Here is a 22,310-nt window from a genome sequence, read left to right as displayed (position 1 = left end):
CTCTGGAATGGAAGTAAACACACACTATTTCTACGTTATCCCACATTGTGAGGTCCGAAACTCAGAATGCTGTGGTAAATGTACACCCGGTAGATTATATATGACAACATCTATATTTATCTGCTGAGTAATAACCACCTAAGATTGCACAAAGGCCATCAAGACACCCTGGGTGCTCCCCTCTGTAACAACATAATAGGCTGAAAGGCACACGTTTGACATCCTATCGTCTCTTGCCCCTCAAGAACATTGTCTGTCAGGATGAGCAAAGGTCACCCTGACAGACACTCTTAATTTTCAGGTCAGGCAGCCAGGAGCTAGTCATGCACTATTTGCGCAGACTTCTGGCTGCTCGAGCTGAACTGTGCTGGACTGGGGTCACAGCTTCTGTGGGCGTGACCTCCTCAGCTCAGCAAAGGTCCTTGAACCCCCCCCTCGGTGACGAGGTGTAGTGTCATTTATTGCATCAAATCTGGGCGCTTCAGCTTTAAGCCCTGAAGCACCCAGGACCGAGTGTCAATCAGTGACACATCGTCAGAGCGTAGGTGGGGTCAGCAGTCTCACTGACCCCATCCCACTGTTTGATGAGGTTGGGACTGCTGCCTTCCCTCGTTGGCTGAGGGAAGACAGCAATCCCCACTCTCCTGGGACTTACGAGGCTTAGGACTGCTGTCTTCCGTCATTGGCTGACTGCTGACTTAAGGTCAACCAATGAGGGAAGGCAGCAGTCGCAACCCTCCTGGGACCTCCAAGGCTGAGAGTGTGTTTTTTTAAAATTAATATTAGGTGCATGTTTGTTTGAATATTTGGTAATGAGTGTTGTGAATGGATGTGCATGCACATAAGTGTGTATGAATGAGTGTAAGTGAGTGTGTATATATTGTGTGTCCCATCCGCCCCCCTCCCTCTTAGAATTATCGGCCTCCTCTGCATTTGCACTTGTAAATCAGATACAGGCGAGACAATTGCTCCAAGGTTTTAAAAAAAGATGATCTATCAGTTGTAAACCCTTTCATTCCTTTCTAAAATTATCCTACAATTCTGTAGCACTATACCGGAGTAGATCACACGCAGATGCTGGTGTGCAAGCATTTCAACTTTCACTAATTTCTCTCCAATCATTTCACAACTTGTAAATGGTGGGAGCTTAATTCTAGTCAAGTGCTGGAGTAAATCACTTCCCAGAGAGTGAAGGGGGCTGGGGCACTCCCAAACGTCTCGGGACATACAAGAAGGGGTTTCTCCAGGGGTAAAAATATTTTCCAGACAAACATATTTTCCCCTAGTGGAGAAAAATGAAAAGAAAAAAATGTCCTGTTGTTCAGGTCTGCTGGCTTTCCACAGTGTGGAATAGCATTATGGGGCATATTTACAAGCCCCTAGCACCACCTTGCGCTGCCCTAGTGTCATTTTTTTTTACGGTAAGACGGCGTTAAGGATGCGTTTCTCCTGCGCTGCATTTACAAAGTGGTGCAATGCTTGCTTTGAGCCACTTTGCAACCTCTTGCGCCACATTATTCCTGCGCCAGCCATAATGTATGCAAGGGGGGTGTTCTGACGCAGGGAGGCCCTAAATAATGGTGCAGTGAAATTTACAACATTTCATTGCGCCATTGTTTCCGTTATTTTTAATGCAGGCGTTTCACTTTCTCAACCATTTTAATCAATGGGCCTCCCTGCGCTTTGCTGTACTAAAGTAAACATTTTTGACGCCATTGTCCTAACGACCACCATGGTGAGCCGTATTGTAAATACGGCACAATCATGATATTGTCAGGTGAGGAAGGGGTGACGCAAGAAAAGTGGCGCATTGGGACCCATGCGCCACTTTCTTGTAAATATGCTCTCTGTGTTTAAAGTCAATTGTACTCTGCGTTCAATTAAGCATTGTGGGAAGCACAAGAGAAATATTTTTTTCTGTGGTGAAAGCCCTTCCTCTAAGCCCCTACTAAGTCTTTCCAGCTTTAGAATGGATTTACTCCTGTTAACAACTGGCGTAAACATCCAACTTTTTCCAGGATGACCTGTTGTGGTATGTGCATTAGTCCATATTCAGGAAATGGTAATATACAAAATGAAAACGTCACATCCAAGCGTAATGTCAGGAAAGCTGCAATTATTACAGCCTCTTTTGATTTTTGTGAATACTGAAAATGTGCTAAGTTACGCCCATGTCAGAATGAAAGAGCCCAAGCATAGTTTCAAGCATTTCATGTGAATCAGACCCTCGTGTCCCAACATCAGAACCTTTCCCTCACAGACCAATGTTCTTCAATCTTTTCAAACACCTCCTCAGCTTCAAACTTGTCAAACACCCTCCTCAGCTTCAAACTTGTCAAACACCCCCCTCAGCATCAAATTTTTCAAACTCCCAGTCCCACTTCAAACTTGTAAAACACCCCCTCCCGCTTCAAACTTTTCAAATAGCTCCTCCCGCTTCAAACTTGTCAAACACCCCCTCCCGCTTCAAACTTTTCAAACACCGCCTCAGCTTCGTAGACTGTGGCGCCCGGGCTGTGGAAGTCCCTCGTTTCCTCAATTGTAAAGTGTTCAAAAGAGCCAACTCCTCAGACAGCACTAACAACCTGCCCTCTTCCGCACCCTAGCCTGCTTGAGATAGCTCTCCAGACTGCAAGCCTAGCGCCCAGAAGTCACTCTGTAGTGTTTGGGTATTTAATAAGCTTTGACAACATAAAATAGCTGAACAAACCACATGAGATTAGAGTTTTAACACCAGCAAAGATAGCTCCCCTTTTTAAGATCAGTGCATTGCCTGCAACTATACCTGTAATAATTGCACCTAGAAACTGAAGAAGGGCGTCAAGAAGAGCTACATAAATAACACGCTATAATTATTGTCCAGGAGTTTCAAGACAATTTGTGGAGCAACTCCCAAACCGTGATAGTCCTTAGCGTCACTAATTGACTCTCAGGCCCATATTTATACTTTGTTTGCATCGAATTAGCGTCACTTTTATTGATGCTAATTTGACGCAAACCTAACTCCATATTTATATTTTGGTGCTAGACCCGTCTAGCGCCAAAGTTATGGAGTTAGCGTAATATTTTTCCATGAAAACTTACCTTGCGTCAATGAGATGCAGGATAGGCATTCCCGGGCAAAAAATTACTCAAAGGCCCTAACGCTTTATTTATCCTCCCATGCACAAATGGTGCATGGGAGGTAGGCTGGCTAAATAATGGCGCTAAGCCTGCTTAGCGCCATTATTTAACGCCTGGGTCAGGGCAGGCATTAGGGGACCTGTGGGCCTTTTTCAATGGTCAGGGACCAAGGGAACAGCCCACAGGTGCCCTTCGCTGCCCCCAGGGACACCCTCACACACCCACACCCACACCTGGAGGACACCTAAGGATGGGGGAACCCATCCCAGGTAAGCCCAGGTAGGTATATATATATATTTTTCAAAGTGCCATAGGGGGGCCTAACTTGGGCCGCCCTACATGGCATAAGTCTCCTGGGCATGGCTATTGGGCTGGGCTCATTACTCCTGTCTTAACTGAGACAGGAGTCATGTCCATGGGGGTTGTGCATCGAAAAAATTATACTAGTCAGGTTAGAGTCATTTTTTTTGCTCTAACCTGACTGGCGCCATTCTTTCACGCACAACCTCCAGTTTTACCTACGCATCCCCTACCCGGTTAGCGTCATGAATTTTGACGCTAACCAGGCCTTAGCGCCGGCTTGCATCATTCTTTAAATAAGAAGCCCGGCTGGCGTGCTGGATTGGCGCTAGCCGGCGCCATACTTTTTGACACAAACCTGCACTAATGCAGGTTTGCATCAAAAAGCATAAATATGGGCCCAGGTCTGATATTTAGAGGAATGTTCTGCCCTGTGACTGAGTTATAAACATGGGTGCAAAGGCTGTCACTTAAAATGTTGAAAAACATACTATGTAAATTGAAATACTTGAGACAACAGTTACATAAATGGGCAAGCAATTTAATTTTCTATAGTTTGTCTTGCAATATTTGATGTGCAACCTTAATGAACAGAGACAATATGGGGCATATTTTTAGGCCCCTAGCGCCACCTTGCACCACATTAACGTCATTTATTTAGACGTTAATGTGGCCCAACTAGGCTAAATCCCCACACCGTATTTACATGCATGCATTGCGCCACTCTGTAACCCTTTGCACTATATTATGCCTGCGCCAGGCATAATGTATGCAAAGGGAGCATTCCCCTGTTAGGGGAGCTGGTAAAATGGTGCAAGGAAATCTATGGGATTTCCTTGCGCCATTTATTACGGCACTTTTAACGGCTGCTCAGAGCAGGCGTTAAAAGGGGGCTACGTTCTTTAGAATGGGCCCCTATGTACTCTGCAGGACATTTTGGCGCTACTCCTGCAGAGTACATCAATAGCTTTATAAAAAATGACTCTATTGCCCTATACCCAGCCCCGTGGTGCACCGTGTTTTAAATACTGCGCACACATGGTGGTGGTAGGGGGGGTGCTAAGTGCATCCATCCAACACAGGCGTCACCAGTCAGGTGATCCTGCGCATAAAAGGGACCTGGCCCACGTGCCCTGGGCCAGTTGCACCCACCATTTCAACCTGCAATGAGTCTGTATCTTGGGGTAGGGCAGTGCTTAGTTTGAGTAAGTGATTTCCGATGGGGGGTACTTATTTTTTAGGGCCGGCACTTATTTTTCTGCCTCAAGAATTTACTGCCAGCAAAAGACACACATGAAAAAGGCGGAGGAAAAGAAAAACGAAAAAGCGATACAATTGGAGAAATGAGAACGCTGCAGAGTGAGCTGAAGGGGCAAGGAGTGACGGTAAATGGATGAAAAAATGCCCGAGACGGCTTCAGGATTACCTGCCTAGGCCCTAGGTATTCCGTGCTCGCACATTTAATTGCAGCGGCGGACAGCTTTGGGCCCCGGCACGTTTATATTTACAAGTTAAGCACTTTGGGGTGGGATGGGGCGATAAAGGTGCGCACGGTTGCCCGGTCACGCTGTTATGAAATGCAAGAGAGGGCGCTTCTATAAGTTTATCTGCATTGCACAAAATGTTCCTCACCTGTGTCTCCCTTCCACTGCGCACAAATAAATCTACTGTACAGTCCATCAGAAGAAAGCTTTCATGGCGCGGTCTTTCAGCAAGAACAGCGCGCATTAATGTTTCTCTTTGCGGCAGACAACAAATAAGAATACTGGGCTCGAGATGCTCCGCAGCAGATGTTCGTGAGATATAGAAAAACATGAAACAGATTTGTATTTTAACTTCTTTAACAATAGTTTGAATTGAGTTTTTACAGGTAGCACGCCGGCCGCTTTGTTGTATTGCGGACTTTTTCTTCTTTGATACGGCCGGCTCCCCGAGGAACTGCAACTCCTGCTTTGCAGCGCCATCAAGTGGTTGCAAGAGGAATCGACGTCGAGTAGCCTTAGATTTTCTGAAATTGTTCATATTTTAAAAGATGTTGTGTGACTGGATTAGACTAATGGTAGGATTAGGGTCGCATGGTTTACAATCGGCAGCTAGTCGCCCGTTTTGCTGTGGAGGATATAATTTTGTTAGCTTTAAACAAAAAGCTCTTAAAAGTAAATGAGAGACTTTGACAGGGTTGTAGTTTGGTCAGTGAGATGGTGGGGGTGTGAGCTACAGAATTTCCAACAATCATGCTGGCATATAATTTTGAAATACATCACATGACAAGCAGGGCACAGAGAGGGGGTAAGGGGAAGTGGAAAGGGAGATAAATACGGATTGGTAGGGGAACTGAGGGGCGTATTTATAGGCCCCTAGAGCCACAGGAGCGTCACTTTTTGTGACTCTCCTGTGGCGCTAAGCACTGCGCCGTATTTCCAAGGTGGCGTTAAGCCACATTTTGTGGCTTAACGTCACCTTGTAAATACAGCTCCTTCCCACACAGCACTGTGCGTGGAAGGGGCGTGCAATGGGTGCTGCTGTGGGCATGCCACAGCAACACCCATTGCATTTTGACGCTGCCTCATATTTATGAAATTTCATAAACCTGAGGCAGCGGCAAAATCTAACGCCACCCACGGGTGGCATTAGCAGCGCACAACGAGGAGGAATATTTTTATTCCGCCTTGATTTTTGCTTTCTCTATGTGTGCTGCATTCCGCAGCATGCATAGAAATAACAAAATGCCAGAAATTATTGTTTATGTGAAGGAAGGTGTCCCTTCCTCCACATAAACAATCCTTTGAAAATGACGCTTTGGCACTTCTGTGTGTGCTGCATTATGCAGCACACACAGAAGTGCCAAAGCACCATTAGTGATTGTTTATGTGGGGGAAGGGACACCTTCCCGCACATAAACAATCACACCCCTCAACGCAGATATCCTTGCACAATGGTGCAAGGATGCCTGAGTTGGCGATGGCAGCTAAATTTAGCAGCAGCGCAGGGGACAACACAGGGCTGTGACATATTTACTTAAATACAGTGCATCCCTGTGTTTCTAAAGTGACGCAGCGCTGCCAATTTTGCCGCACCACCGCGCTGCGCCACTTTTCCATAAATCTAGTCCTGTGTGAGTAAAAATACAATATTTTGTAAAGTGATCAACTTATTTGAAGACAAAACAGAGAGGGAGAGATTGTGTGTGCCTTTTTGTTAGGGTCGAGCCTGCTTTGCATGCGCTGGCGCATGAGTATAGCAGGGAGACTCTTTAGTATTTAGAAAAGGGCTCCGAGCCCTGTCAACTTCACGTCAGTGCTTTTTATTGGTTCGTGGGCTTCCCTAATTAAATCGGCTTGCTTTCATTAGTCGAAGGCACGCATAGGTCATGCCTTTTCCAGTGGCTAGCCCTCCTCGAACGCAGCGACCAAGTACAGAAAACATGCGAGGCTCGCTGTTTTCCATCGGGCTGGTGGACTTTTTTTTTAAACTAATTTACGAGCCCGATCTCGCTTGGCAGAAGTCGAGCACTTTACCTACTTGATTTCACTTTTTCGGGTTACGTGCATAAATGCACTTTTGCCCGATAGGTGAAAAGTCGGGTTAGGAGTTTACAACGCGATCGGCTCTAACACGAGCAAACGCGAGACCCGATGCATTGTAAATGCTTGTCTGTTCTTACTAAAAACATTCGAGTGAGTTCCCACAGAGACCTCACCATACCCGTCTGCAAGCAGCTGTACCCGACTATTTACCAGAAAATACATTATGGGGGTGTAACACCACAAACATCCATCCTAAAGCTACGCCCCTGAACATTAAGGGAGAGCTTAAGTCTTGTCTGTCCCAGTGTCACAGTGAAAGGCAATTGGTACCTTGTGTATACTCTGCTCCTTATTTAGACAGATGCGTAAGTTCAAAAGCAATTCAGTTTTATCACATTACTCAAAATCTGTACAGTGAATGGGCATTAGCAGTCTCTCGATTGTCACGCATGTTTTAGGGTAATGTCTTGTTTTGGTTGAAGTCTCAGTGTCCCCATGACCTGGAGAACTGCATGCTGTGATCCCAAAGAGGCCGTACTTACATCTTCTGCTTACATTTTCTTCTCTCTTCATTTCTCTGTCGATCTATAATGCATACACTCACTAAATAATACAGCCCGATATTCTGCGAACTATATGGCAAATGCCAATGAGGAAAAAGCATTGGCAAAGCCAAGAAGTCTGGGTTTAGTATACTATTTCATGCAGTGTAAGCACATTTTACTGAAGTCTCCCTCATAGGATAGCTTGTCTTGTAATTCAATGCAAGTACTAGACACAAGGTGGAAGGATACTCCACCAGGCTGAGCTGTGAGGTTGTTTTAAAAAAATCTCATCTCAAGACAATAGCTGATAGAGGCTGACAGAAGAAAGTCAGTGGCTGAAAAGGGCAGACACAAAGTCGAGCTAAAGTACATTGTAAGAAATAACTGTTTGAAAGCTGTGCGTTCTAAACCCAGTCATTACCAAAAAAGAATACAAACGTGTAGTCTGACATATTCTGGGTGTGGCTGAATACTAGTCCAGCCCAGGTATGTGGGCCAAGAGACCCAACATGGACGTGCTGTGTGCCACACAGTTTATGTCACATACTTATTGTGCCCTCTTGAAGTCCCACAGGGGGTCTATCGATGGTACTAGGGACTTGCCTAGGCACCATGCACAGGAGATAGTTCCTGCCTGTGTGCAGTTCCTGGGCATCACCCAAAAGAAAGAAGCCCTACAGCCGGAGCATGTCCTGTGCAAACATACAAGCAGTCTGCGCATTTCTTTTTCTGTCTAGAGGGCATACATAAACACAAATATCTCCAAGTTGGAGAATAAACTGTTGACAGCAGGGATTGGAAGCATGAAGAGGCTAGGTAAATACCTTCATGTCTTTAGAAACTCTGCTGTCTGCAACCCACATAGAAACTCTGACATTTTTAGAGTTAATGGATGTATTGGAGGTGGGAAAAGGAAACACACAGGCCCAAATTTACAAAGGTGTCACACAACACAGCGCAACAACCAAAGTTTCTGTGCTGCTTTTTGCGAGAGGGCAGGAAGAGGAAAGTGCCATATCTACTATGATATGGCACTATCCTGTTATCTACCAAGTGCTGGTGCACAATCAGACTGCCCAACGCCATGCACACCTTTGTACGATAGTGCATTTGTATTTGTATCATGTCTAGCATATGTTTAGACTAACTGAAACTGTTTTACATTTTGCATGTGTGATGCTTAGTGCAGCACACTTGCAAACTAGGAAAAGTTCAAAGAAATAAAAACATTTTTTCTTTTCCTGCTTGCTTCAAAGTTGAATTATTTGTTGGTGTAAAACACTGTCTGTTATTGTTAGTTGCTAGAGTTTTGCATCAAAAGCCATGGGTTGTTGCAAGGGAACACTCATGTACCACCAATGGAAACCCCCTGGAGGCAAGGTGATGGAAGGCAATGCTTTGTGATGCTTTGCTCTACTTTCAGGCAATTTCCAGCACAAAGTTTTATACTAGAAATTAAACCCCAAAAATCTATTTTGCGCAGCTTTGCATCACTTTGGTGATGAAACCCAGCTTGAACTGTTTGTAAATCTGGGCCTTAGAACACTGCTGAGTTGGCACAGTGCAGTGAATGATGTCATAATACAGCCCCTGCTATCCAATGGAGGGGCCTCTAAAGCTCCTCAAGGGTGGGTGCATTTTGTTCCTGTCCCCTCCATTATGAAGCCTCAGCTCCCCACCTGCTCCCAAGGGTCAGTTGTCTTTCCTTGCTGTGCTGTCTACTACTCAAGCATTGCCTCTGCGACTTGGTATATGCTGCAAAGAAAATGCTTTTTTTAAAACAGCCCCAGCACACAGCCCCAGCCTTCATAGGCTGCCAAATGGGTGTGTACACCACCACAAACCAGTGTGCCTTGAGCCTGTTTAGATAATATCTCCCCTGTACTACATCTCCAATGTTGTATTACCATTCCTGTCCATAGTGGGCGACTGAAGCGGATTTTTTGTGATGCTATTGCCTCTCTAGAGAACTATTTACCAAGCAGTGTGCTGGTGCACACGTGGGGCTGCACAATTTTGCACTGCGCCTGTGTTTTTTTGTGATGGTAGGTAAATCACTGCAATACTTTGTGTCACTTTGCACCAAGTGAGCACCTGCCCAAAGATCTTGGCGCTTCAATTTCGAGGCCACCTAAGTGTCATTTTTTTTTACACTCCAGTGGCGCTGTGTGCCAGCCCATATTTACAAGGCCACGCAAAACCACCTTGCGTAGCTTTTTATGGCCTTGTAAATATGGACCCCTTTCACACATAATACTACGTGAAAGGGGTGTTCCATTGATGATGCTTGGGGTGTTCCCACGCAACACCCATGGTACCCAAAGAAATCTGAAACATTCCTAGGTTACAAGTCTGGGGATGCGTCAGATTCCCACCCACCCTCAGTGGTGGCATAAGAGTGATGCAACTGTGAGAAATTTATTTATTTTGCAGCACACATAGAAAGAGAAAAACACCTCTTGTGATTGTTTTTGTGCAGGAAGGGGTCCCTTCCAGCACAAAATCAATCATTCCCACAACGCTGCGTTGGCACATGGCAGCAATTTGTGCCAACGCAGGGGGAGAGGACAGAAATGCACCGTGTCTTGTAGCATTTCTGCCCTTTCCCGGCGGCGCTGCAAGGCACTTCCTGAGCCGCCCTGCGCCATAGGCTTTGTAAACGAGGCCCTCTGTAAGTAACCTCCATAAGTTCCTCTTTCTAACATAGAAGTGGACTTGTACACATTTCTGCCTCCTCACTTCAGCCTTAAAATTGCGCACCCGCAACTTCTCCTGTCTTCAACATCCAGGAACATGGCAAGAAATGAAACAAGCATTTTCAATGCAACGGGTCTCGCATTTGTTCGAGTTAGAGCTATTGGCGCTGTAAAGCAAAAATAAACGCAGCGCGATAGCGCTATGTAAAATGCAGCGCGATCGTGCTGCGTGGAAAATAAACAGATAAAGTAATCCGGACTCCAGGCTGAAAACATCAAGCCTCATATTTTTTTGGTACTTTGCTGGTGCTGTGCAGGTGGGCTAAACACCGGAAAAGGCATGACATATGCATGCCTTTCACAAATGAAAGCAAGCGGATTTTAAAAGGCAAGCCCACGAACCAATGTAAGTGACTTACGTGGCATGGGCGTGGTCTCAAGCCCAAAGAGAGATCACAGAATGGACGAGCACTTTGTGCTCGCCCATAAAAATGGGTTTCATTGCAAAAAGGATGCCCTTGCAAATTCTTTCTAACAAACGTATGATTTGCTTCCAATTCTAGAAGCATTCTACCGAACAGAGCATCTTTGCACTAAGAGTTGTTAAACTTCCTTGCAACTGGGAACCTTGGCCTATCAATTAAATCAGTAGCGAACGGACAGATCAGCTGAAAATCTTCGAGAATGCGCCTTAGAAGGATCAGAGAAAGCCTTATAGCTTTGATGTTTCTGTGCCGATCGTACAGTGACGTCTAGACATGTATTTTCATCACAGAAGCCTTCAGACTGTGGCGAGCTCGAACAAATACTCGGACCTCTGTACTTCCTAATGTCGCCGAGAAACGGCATGCTGGAAAAGTATATAATTACTCTCAAGATCCAGTTTATCCCACAAAACCAAAAAGTATTCTCAATGAATTTGTGAACTTTGACCATAAAGTCGTCTCTCTCCATGTCTCGATTTTTATAATTATTACTGGCAGTTTGTTTTCAAATTGGGTTCATTTAAAAGTTCAACATTATAACTTGAATTCATTTTAGATAGCATGGCAGTAGTTAAAGGGAATGTCCTTGCCACATCTGCTGGCTGTAGAGGCAATCTACCGCCCCCGCTGGTCCAGCAGTAGAACTATTTTTTATTTTACAGAATAACAGTGTAGTTAACTTGCTTTGAAATTTAAGAATGGTGCTAATGATTTCTATGGCACTTCATCTGGAATTATTGATTCAGATATTAACAGCCTCTAGGAAAGAGAAATGACTAGGTCTCATAGAAACCACTGAGTTCAACCATAAGTTGCTATTTTCAACGTACAAGCCAAAACATTTTAAATGGAATTTGCACTTGTTATAGATTTGCCAAGCTGGATGCTACCTAATGAATGTAGAAAGTGCAGGCTACGGAAGTTGAAGACAAGCTAGTGCGTTTCTTTTGGTAAAAACAATCATGAAACGCCGAAATCAAAGTATGAAGCATTACCTCCCGTCCCTCCCTCGCCTTCCTTTTAACCAATGAGGCCTCCTGCCTCCCCTCTAGACCCTCCCTTCCCCTTTCAAAAACCCCCCCCACCCTTATCCCCTCCTGTTCTTTTGTCTAGCCCACGCTAGACGGTTTTCTTTCCCTTTCTTACCTGCACGGCGGGGCCTGGAGGTCGTCGATGGAGGCACTCCTCGGGACGCGGAGCTCCGCGAGGAGTGCTACGGCTGGGGCGCGTCTTGAACGAGCAGCATGGTTGCTCGAGAGGCGTGTCCTGGAGGCCGGCTGACGGGGTCAGCCGGCCCTCTGTGGCTGGGACGTTGATTTCCGGGTTTCAGCGCCGCGGAGCCGCGGGGAACCGAGGGAATTCAATTCTGAGATGCTCTCAGGTAGGACGGGCGTTCGGCCCGTGGTTGTTATGTATTTGATGAAATAGGTGACCTCTTTAGGGATTGGTGGAGCCTGATTGGGGGGAGGACCAGGTGCCTATATAGAGGGTAGTTTTTTGGGATTCAAGTCACTGATTATTTGTTTACCATGCCTAAAGTTCCAGCAAAGAGACGTAGGATTGTCTCTTCTTCCTCGGAGGAGGAGGGGGGTGAGGATAGCATTACTACTCCTGAGAACTCACAGGTACCTGGCAGGGGTACTCCCCTCATGTCCAGAGAGGAGGTTCAGGATATGATTGAGGTGGCGGTGACCAGGGCACTACAAGCAGGCGTGGCCAGGACTGGTCAGTCTAAATGTGCGCACTCATCGGTAGCAGCTAGGAAATCCTCATCGGAGAGTGAGGATGAGGCCCCATCGACGTCATCTGGGGGGAAATATGTTTCCAGAGAAGATATGTGGGAAGTGATGGCACATGTTCGGGACAATTTGGGTTTCCCGGTGTTTCAACCTGCAAACTCGGATTCTCATTTATTTCCTCAATATAAGACACCTTCAAAGTTTGCCATGCCTTTTCAGGGACCTGTGAGGGATATGGTGTTTCGTGAGTGGAAGGATGTGGATAAGGCTCAGGTTCCACGATTCCTTCAGAAACTTTACTTACTTGAGGGTGAGGAGGTTTTGCCTCCTTCAGTACGCCTGGACTCTATTTTGGCTACTCTGATTGGCAAAACGGCAGTCAATCCGGAGGATTGTGTGCCTACGGATGCCACTGACCGTAAAGTGGATTCGGGTCTTAAGAGGGCTTTTGCTGCGGAGAATCTGGCGCTGAGGGCAGGGATTTATTCTGCTTATGCGTCACAATCATTGGTTCAAGACTTTGATAATCTGGCGGTGGCTGTACAGGAAGGGGCGGAATGTTCGGAGCTCCTGGCTGGTATGGAGCAGCAGGCCAGATTGTTGGCTGATGTGTCTTCGGATGTGGTCCGTACTTCGGCTCTGGCATCTGGGTCTTTGATTGGGGCTCGTAGGTCCCTCTGGTTGCGTTCCTGGAAGGCTGATCCAGGGGAAAAGGCGGCCTTGTTGAGACTGCCGTTTGAAGGTCGTACCTTGTTTGGAGAACAATTGCCATCCATGCTTTCCAAGGCTTTTAAGGAACGGAAGCATGCCTTACCTTATAAAGGGGGTTCTTCTTCGGGTAAAGGGTGGAAGAAACATTCCAGATCTTCTCCTACTAGGGATGCTAAATCCTTTTCATTTAGGAAACGGCGTTTTCAGCCGCGTTTTTCAACTAAGAAGTCTGCTCCTGCGACCCGGGGTGGTTTCAAGAAGGGGTCCTGACAATCACTGTGGGCCTGGCAGAGGGCCGGTTGGGGGAAGACTGAGTCACTTTCTTTCGGCTTGGAAGGACAGTGTAAACGATCATTGGGTACTAGACATTGTGGCCAATGGTTATGTCATAGATTTTGTGGTGGTTCCTCCAGATTCAGGGGTACGTCCCACACCTCTGCCTTCAGAGGGGTCACGGAGAAGAGCATTATTGGACGGAGTGCGGGACTTACTGGTCAAGGGGGCCATTTCCCACGTTCCGCTAGACGAACGGGGTCAGGGCACTTATTCGGTCTTGTTTCTTGTGCAGAAAGTTTCAGGGGGATTTCGGCCGGTGCTCAATCTAAAGGAGGTGAATACCTGGATCAGGACAGTGCATTTCCGCATGCTGTCCATTCAGACTATTTTTCCATTTGTCAGACACGGGGACTTTCTGGTGTCACTGGATCTGCAGGACGCTTACTTACACGTACCGGTGGCAAGATCCTCTCAAAAGTTCCTGAGGTTTGCTGTGGGTCAGGACCATTATCAGTTTTGCGTTCTGCCTTTCGGTCTAAAATCTTCTCCTCGAATTTTCACAAAGGTGCTGGCTCCTCTAGTGGCTTTGCTTCATTCAGAAGGGGTATTTCTGCATCCTTATCTAGACGACATTTTGATTCATGCCCAATCACGAGACCTTTTGCAGAAGCAGGTGGTCCATGTTCTGGGGGTCCTGCAAAACCACGGGTTTTTAATCAATTGGGAGAAGTCAGACTTAGTGCCGTCCCAGGATCTGGTTTTTCTGGGAGCTCGGTTTCAGACTCTTCTTGGGTTGGTGACTGTGTCAGAAAAACGGTTGGGTGTCCTACAGGCTTTGGTAAAGAAGGTATTGTTGCGGTCTGCTCCCCGAGCTCTTCTATGGTTGCGTCTGCAGGGTCATTTGGCGTCGGTGATATTTCTGGTTCCTTGGGCACGTTTCCATCTCCTGTGCTTGATGACATGGTTCTTGAGAAGGTGGACACCAGGGTCCGGTTCTCTGAAGGACAGGGTTCCAGGGTCCGGATTGATTCACAGAGAGTTGCAATGGTGGTTGGATGCAGACCACCTGAGGATAGGGGTTTCTTTATCGCCTCTGAGACCCGTGGTGGTGACGACGGATGCCAGCCTCTCCGGTTGGGGAGCATGGATGGGGTCGGCTCAGATTCAGGGGTTTTGGTCCCCTCGGGAGGCGAGTCGGTCATCGAATTGGCGCGAATTGCGGGCAGTATTCCTGGCTCTGGTCCATTTTCAGGATTCCCTGAGGGGTTCGGCGGTTCTGGTTCGCACAGACAACTTAGTGGCCAAGGCTTATGTCAATCGGCAAGGAGGGACCAGGTCAAGGGCTCTGTTCAATCTAGTCGGGGAGATTTTTGTGTGGGCTCAGGAGTGGGTTCCTTCTCTCAGGGCTACGTACATTCGGGGGGTGGTGAATGTTCGGGCGGATCTGCTGAGCAGAGTGATTCCTTCCTCTCAACTTTTCTCTCTCCGGAAGTCTCTGTTTCAGCATCTGGTTCGGCTTTGGGGTCTTCCAGTGCTGGATGTGTTTGCGTCAGTAGGGAATGCGAAAGTGGATCGCTTCTGCTCCCGGTTTCGATGTCCCCAAGCATGGGAGGTGGACGGGATGTCATGTCCTTGGCCGCAGGGCCTTTTGTATGCGTTCCCTCCTTTTCAACTACTCAGGGCGTTTCTGTTACGTGTGAGGGATCTGGGGTCCAGGGTTGTCCTAATTGCGCCACTTTGGCCGAGGGCGAATTGGTTCCCCTTGTTGAGGCTGATGGCGGAGGGGAGGATGTGGCCTCTGCCTCTTTGTCCGTCTCCCCTGGAGTTTCCCTGCCTCCCATTGGGGTCATTGAGAAGGTTACACTTGACGGCCTGGAAGTTGAACGACGGGGATTGACAGGTCTGGGGGTGCCGGTAGCTTTGAGTTCTACATTGCTGGCTTCGAGGAGACGTTCCACTTTGCTTTCTTATGGTAGACAGTGGAAGGTGTTTTCGTCATGGTGCTTAAGTCGTGAGTTAGATCCTACCTGCGCTTCTATCTTTGAGGTGATGCAGTTCCTGCAGGACGGTGCTCATTTAGGGTTGTCAGTGGCATCTCTTCGGGTGCAGTGGGCGGCTATTCAGGCATTCAGAGGACCATGGCGTAATCTTCAGGATGAAGGGCGCTTGATGCCGAGATTTTTTCAAGGGCTTGTTAATTTATTTCCTCGCCCGGTACGTTCTTTTCCTTCATGGGATCTGTCCTTGGTTTTGGATGTGTTGACGGAGCCCCCTTTTGAACCTTTGGGGGACTGTGATTTGCGCCATCTATCTTTGAAGACATTCTTTTTGGTAGCCATTACTTCGGCTCGTCGGTTGGGGGAATTGGGGGCATTGGCTTGTTCCTTTCCTTTTTGTAAGATTTTTCACGATCGGGTGGTTCTGGTTCCGGTACCTTCCTTTATTCCAAAAGTCAATTCTTCGTTCCATTCCCGGCAGGAGGTCATCCTTCCTTCATTTTGTCCGAATCCCTCCTCAAGGGAGGAGGTCCGTTTGCATTCGTTGGATGTGCGCAGGGTTTTGTTGGAGTATCTGCGGGTGGTGGCTCCTTTTCGTAAAGGGGATTCACTGTTTGTTAATTTTGGTCCGGCTCGCAAAGGTGAAAAACCTTCCACGGCTTCCTTGAGTCGGTGGGTTCGATCTTTAATTCTGTTGGCCTATTCCTTGAAAGAGGTGGTTCCTCCTCAAGGGATTCAGGGGAGATCTACCAGAGGCATGGCGGCTACGGTGGCGGAGCTTCAGGGGACTTCCGTGGTGGAAATTTGCAGGGCCGCCACTTGGGCTTCTCCTTCGACGTTTGTGCGTCATTATAGGCTGTCGGACTTGGGTAGTTTGGAGTCGGTGTTAGGTCACCGGGTCTTATCCTCTATGAGATAATGTTTGGGATGTTCTTGGTGCAGGATATTAAATAAAGGTCTTGCAACTCGATGTCCGTCTCCTGTGTGTTTTCTTGCTATGTCTCATTGGTTAAAAGGAAGGCGAGGGAGGGACGGGAGGTAATGCTTCCATTTTCTTACGATAATGGCATTACTCCTAGTCCTACTCCCTCGCCTTCCTTTTCCGTTCCCTCCCACCCTCCCGGTACGGACTGTCCGAGTTGCAGCTTGGGCTTGGTTTTTGTACAGGAGGGGATAAGGGTGGGGGGGGTTTTTGAAAGGGGAAGGGAGGGTCTAGAGGGGAGGCAGGAGGCCTCATTGGTTAAAAGGAAGGCGAGGGAGTAGGACTAGGAGTAATGCCATTATCGTAAGAAAATGGAAGCAAGATGAACTCAGAGAGGTGACAATGTCTTGATTCTCGTCGTGTGGTTTATTTTGGGGATGTCTAAACATGGGTCTGGACCTGTTTTGTGGCTTTAGCATCATGGTTCTTGGCGACTATAACAAAACATGGCGGTGGTGAATAACTGCGTCCAGTGCTTAATTTGTAAAGAAATAACGCCCATATCTATACTTTTTTAGTGCCGCATTTGCGTCATTTTTGCACGCAAAAGCGGCACAAACTTACAAAATACAATTATATTTTGTAAGTTTGCGCCACTTTTGCGTCAAAAAATGACACAAATGCAGCACTAAAAAAGTACAAATATGGGCCTAAGTGTCATGGCCCTCGTCGGGAGGCCACTACAGCTTGCACTACCCATTGCCCCTGCCAGCGCTGCGACTGAAAATGCCAACACAACTACTAACCATCACACTCGTACACATTTGAAAATTTAGACTATTCCAGGCCCGGGCAAAAGGTATTATACTTTTGTAATGTATATAGAATGAGTAATCAACTGTTGTTGCGCTCATCTTTAAATTAGATAAACAGCGCCACTATGTGGCAGCCTATAAAGTGCCGGTGTTTACAATGACGTATTGATGCTGAGTACCGGAAACAATTGGCTCAATGTAAGCACTTAGGCACCGCCGGCTAACGCCATTCCTACGCGCCATGCGGGCGCCTTATTTAAGGAATGACGTTAGCCGGTGCTGTGGACTGGTCTCAGTAAAAAAAAAATGACTCAAACAAGGCAGCGCCGGCGTAGGGGAAAATGGGGGTTGTGCGTAAAAAAATGGTGCAAGTCAGACTTGCGCCATTTTTGGACGCACAAACCCCATTAAAATGACTCCTGTCTTAGCATAGACAGGAGTCATGCCCCCTTGCCCAATGGCCAGGCCCAGGGGACTTCTGTCCCCTGGGCCTGGTCATTGGGCACAGTGGCATGTACGGGGGCCAAAATTAGGCCCCCCCATGCCACTTAAAAAAAAAAAAAAAAAAATACTTACCTCAACTTACCTGTACTTACCTGGGATGGGTCCCCCCATCCATGGGTGTCCTCCAGGGGTGGGCGAGGGTGGCAGGGGGTGTCCCTGGGGGCCAGGGAAGGGCACCTCTGGACTCTTTCCATGGTCAGAGACCATGGAAGTGAGCCCACAGGTGCCTTAACGCCTGCCCTGATCCAGGCGTTAAAAAACGGCGCACATCAGGCTGTGCGCTGTTTTTTAAGGCCTGCCCCCTCCTGTGCGTCAAAATGACGCTGGAGTATAACTAAGGCTCACAGGCCTTAAAGTCATTTTTTGGGCTGGAACGCCTACCTTGCATGTCATTAACGCAAGGCAGTTTCCCGCATCCAAAAAATGATTCACACGGAGGAATTTTGATGTCCGCGGGATCGAGCGTCAAAGTTTAAATATGGTGCACAGTTTGCGCCGAATGTGCGTCAACATTTTTGACGCACATTCGGCGCAAACAGAGTATAAATATGCCCCTTAATGTGTCTCATTTTGCCACAAGAATCACTGTGACTTTGTTACTGCTCTGTGACTAAAGAAGCAGGCTTCTGCCACTGATTGCAACTGTTATCGATGAGGCGCACTGACCTGCATGTAGGTAAGCTAAGAAATGTAAAAGTAGTACCCATGTGTAGTAACCAGATTACAGCATAGTTAACACGTTTTTCCTACTCAATGTGGTATTACCTTATTAAACCATATTCATGTGAGGTAATACAATATCAATAAAGAGACAATATGAAGCTACTGCATAGAAAGACTTGGCTGTTGTCTTAAAGAGGAACCTAGTACTACCTCAGACCTTTATTCTGGGAAATCTTGTGGAAGCTTTGTTTCTGTGAGTTGTTTCACATTTAAAAGTAAATTTGCGGTAATACCTTTAAGACTATGGCCCAGATGCAAACACAACACAAAGGCTTCAGTAAGGCTTACAAAGCCACAAAAGGGTCAATTGTTCTGCCTTGCTTGGCTCTTTAAAGTAATGTAATGCAGTGCAGTAGCTTGCTCTTCGTTATGTTACATTTCAGCCGGGAGGTGTGCCATGAGTGGGGCATGGGCGTCCCGGCGCATGGATCTGATGTAATTCCAGATTTACAAATGTTCCACAGAGGCTGGTATAACAAGGGGAACAATCTGTTTTTGCTCCTTGTTATTTCCTTTTGCAGAATGCATCACACATAGAAAGGGGAAAACGTTTCTTTGGATTGTTATCCAAAGGTATCCCTTTCAGCACAAAACAAGCCTGCCGTAATGCAGGCACCCTTTCACTAGCATGCCTGCATTCGTGCTAGGCAGCACACAGTGTACCAGTGCAAGGAGAGAGTAGAAATGCTCCATATCTTTGTAAACATGAAGGGCCAGATTTACAAGGCCCTAGCGCCCCCAAAGCGTCACTTTTTGCAATACTCCGGTTGCACTAATCACTTCTCCATATTTACAAGGTGTAATGCCACTTTTTATAGCTTTACGCCTCCTTGTAAATATGGGCTCCTCCAACACAGTTTTCTGCATCAGAGGGGCATGCAGTGGGTGTTCCAACACAACACCCTTTGGTTTTGATGCTGCCCCAGATTTACAAGAAGGCGTAAATCTGTGGGAGCACCAAAATCTAACACCACCCTAGAGGTGCCATTGCATGGTACAACAAGGAGGAATACTTTTATTGCTCATCAGTTTTTGCTTTTTCTATGTGTGCTGCATTCTGCAGCACACAAAGAAGTAGCAAAATGCCATTCTAGATTGTCTGTGTGCAGGAAGGGACACCTTCTTGCACATAAATTATCACACCCCACAACGCAGACAACCTTGCACTATGGTGCAAGGATGCCTGCATTGGCGCAGGTTGCTTAATTTAGCGCAGGGGGGAACATAAGGGGTGTGCCATATTTTTGGTAATAGGGGGCATCCATGCGTTTCAAAACTGGCGAGGCTGCTTATTTTGGCGCAGCAGCGCGTTGCGCCAGTTTCTTGTAAATCTGGCCCGACGTATTTCTGCTCTCTCTTTCACATAACACAGCACATCAAGTTCCTTTGCTGCACCACGTTGCGTGAATTGATAATCAATATGCCTATTTGTTCATTAATCTAATCGAAGGATCTTTGTATTGACAGCATATTTCTGATGTTGTCTAAGTGAAGGCCCTGTGTTGTGCTTCACTATTAGAAAGATAAAACATTTGATGCCTTAATAAAAATTCTGTTTGCCTTTGCTTTGTGTTGGTTTAGCCAAAGCATATTTCCTAACTGGTTCTAGCCAGTTAAATCATGTGTCCCTCACTTTTAGCTTTCTCTAGTAAATACACATACTTTGGGGAAATGGTTTACTACTACTGAATAATGCACGTTGTTTTCTAAACCTTCAAGTAAACGGTTTGAGCCGGGGACGTTCAACGCAGCCAAAGCAGGACCGGATCCATGCCAGGATTTCAAGATAACCACTCCCATTCACTACATGTAAATCCACCGAGTTATGGTTAGGGCTGGACTTGTCATTCCATCAAATACTTAAATCGAGGCAAGATTTAACGATGTCCACCATGCATATGTATGAAGCAATTTCCATATAATGAATTTCAATGTGTATTACATGCATATTTGTAGGTTTATCTGAGAAACCAACTGAATTTAATGTTTCATGGAGTCTTTTGTTTGTCTCTGCCTTTGACAAGGTTCTTTCTATTAATATCCGTAGTAATATTTCCCATGTCCATGCCTTGATGCCCGAATTACTTTTACGCTAATAGATTTTCTCAAAATTAATGATGTAATCCAACAAATTATTCTATATAAAATTATTCTGTAAAGTAACAAATTATTAGAATCGTTTTCTAATGTAAGATGTTATTGTTCAGTACCAGGGTGTCAGGGATCAAAACGTTGCCTGTAAGGAACGAAAATCTATTTGAGCTTTAGCCTGCACTCGGAGATTAAAAACATATCTCTCATATAAATTCTGATGAATTTGGAGTTTCAGTGGAAGGACTCTCGCAACTGGAAATGGACACGTCTTGCAATCTTGCAGCTGGAGCAGAACTGTAAGTGAAACGCAATCCCTGTTTGTAAATGGTGCCATCTGCTGGCCACTGTTTCCTTTACAGGAAGAGAAACAAAATCACTGCTGACAAAGATAGAAACCATAGGTGCATGCGGGCACTTTAAGCATGTTGCACGATAATATAGGTGTTTATTTTCTCTAGTTTGGCAATTGGAGGTATATTTACCATTTGGAAGCTTTGTTTTGGTCAAGCTATTAGTTACAATATATATTTTTGTTTATAGATCCTATTGAAGAATGGACCACAATCTCCTTTGCGGGGTGTTTTTAACAAGACACAATACATTTGTTGTGTGCCCTGAAGAAGGTGGGTGACCGGCAACGAAACGCACGTCGGCACGAACCGGAGCTGTGATACGGCATTCTCTTTTCTGTGAACCCCTAAAATTATGACTTATGATGTTCTACTTGAGGATCGATGGACTTTAATGGTTAATATAGGGATGTTATAAACACATTTTAAATGAACTTTTTGGGAGCTTAACAATACTGTAACTCAGAGATTATAAAATGTTTTGACTCTTGTGTTTAAAATTGTGTATTATTTTGTTCATATTAGTTTCGTATGATCGATGGGGGATCTCATTAAGTAGAATGGTCATGTCAGCATCAATTTATAGGTTTTATTTGGTACGACTGATGTGAGAGTGGTGCAAATAGTATGTTTTATGGTTGTATCCGCTGGGGAGTTTACTATTTAGGTCCTATAGTTTAATTAAATTATGATGAATTAAGTTATTAAAGTATTATGATGAATATAATTAAATACAATGAAAATTTTTGAGTACTGATGATTCTATAAATTATGCTTGATCTACTGTTATTTGTATAGTGGAGGGATTCCACTTGTGTGGAACCATTTTTGGAGGTGGGTTGCTTTTTTTGTTTCAGTTTCAAGGTAAGTACAAGACTTACAGTTCCAGTCTCTAGGGGTTAGGAAGGCCACAGGTTGGGGTGCAAGTTAACCCCAAACAACCACCACCAGCAACACGGGGCCGGCCGGGTGCAGAGGTCAATGTTGAGGTAGATTTAACATAGGCTCCTATGCAGACTGGGGGCACTCGGAATCAGGCCGGCTTGCAGGTAAGTACCCGCGTCTTCCGAAGGCAGGCTTAGGGGGTTTAGAGGAGCACTGGGGAAGCCATAGATCAGCACCAAACACACACCCTAAGCGGCACAGGGGTGGCCAGGTGCAGAGTGCAAACACAGCATCGGGCTCCCAATGCTTTCCAATAGGGGGGCCCCGGGGGTTCACAAAGATGCTGAAGGCTAAGTCCAGGGGGTTGGTTCTGGAAAACCAAAGGCAGGACAAGGAGGAGGGCCACCTGCTGGAAGTTGCTGGACTGGTGATAGGATTCCCCAAGCTGTGGATGCAGAGGTATCTTTGGGCATCGGTTATCTTTGACCAGTTTTCTCACAGTCAAGGGGGGTCCTCTGGATTTAGGCTACAGGCACCGTCGATGGGTCAACCCAGGGTGGACACTAGGTCAGAATCACCTGGTGGCATGCTCTAGTCGGTTGGGCCACCTGGACATGG

General features: G+C 46.3%; 1 protein-coding gene across 1 annotated transcript in view; it reads right to left on the bottom strand.

The window, feature by feature from the left end:
• Positions 1-22,310, bottom strand: part of SLC6A5 (solute carrier family 6 member 5) — a 305,468-nt gene that overhangs the window by 15,308 nt on the left and 267,850 nt on the right. The window lies entirely within an intron of this gene.

The sequence above is a fragment of the Pleurodeles waltl genome, chromosome 3_1 (assembly GCF_031143425.1).
Source record: "Pleurodeles waltl isolate 20211129_DDA chromosome 3_1, aPleWal1.hap1.20221129, whole genome shotgun sequence".
NCBI classification, from domain to species: Eukaryota; Metazoa; Chordata; class Amphibia; order Caudata; family Salamandridae; genus Pleurodeles; species Pleurodeles waltl.
Note: the sequence above shows the minus strand (reverse complement) of the source record. Positions and strands in the feature narration are given on the sequence as shown.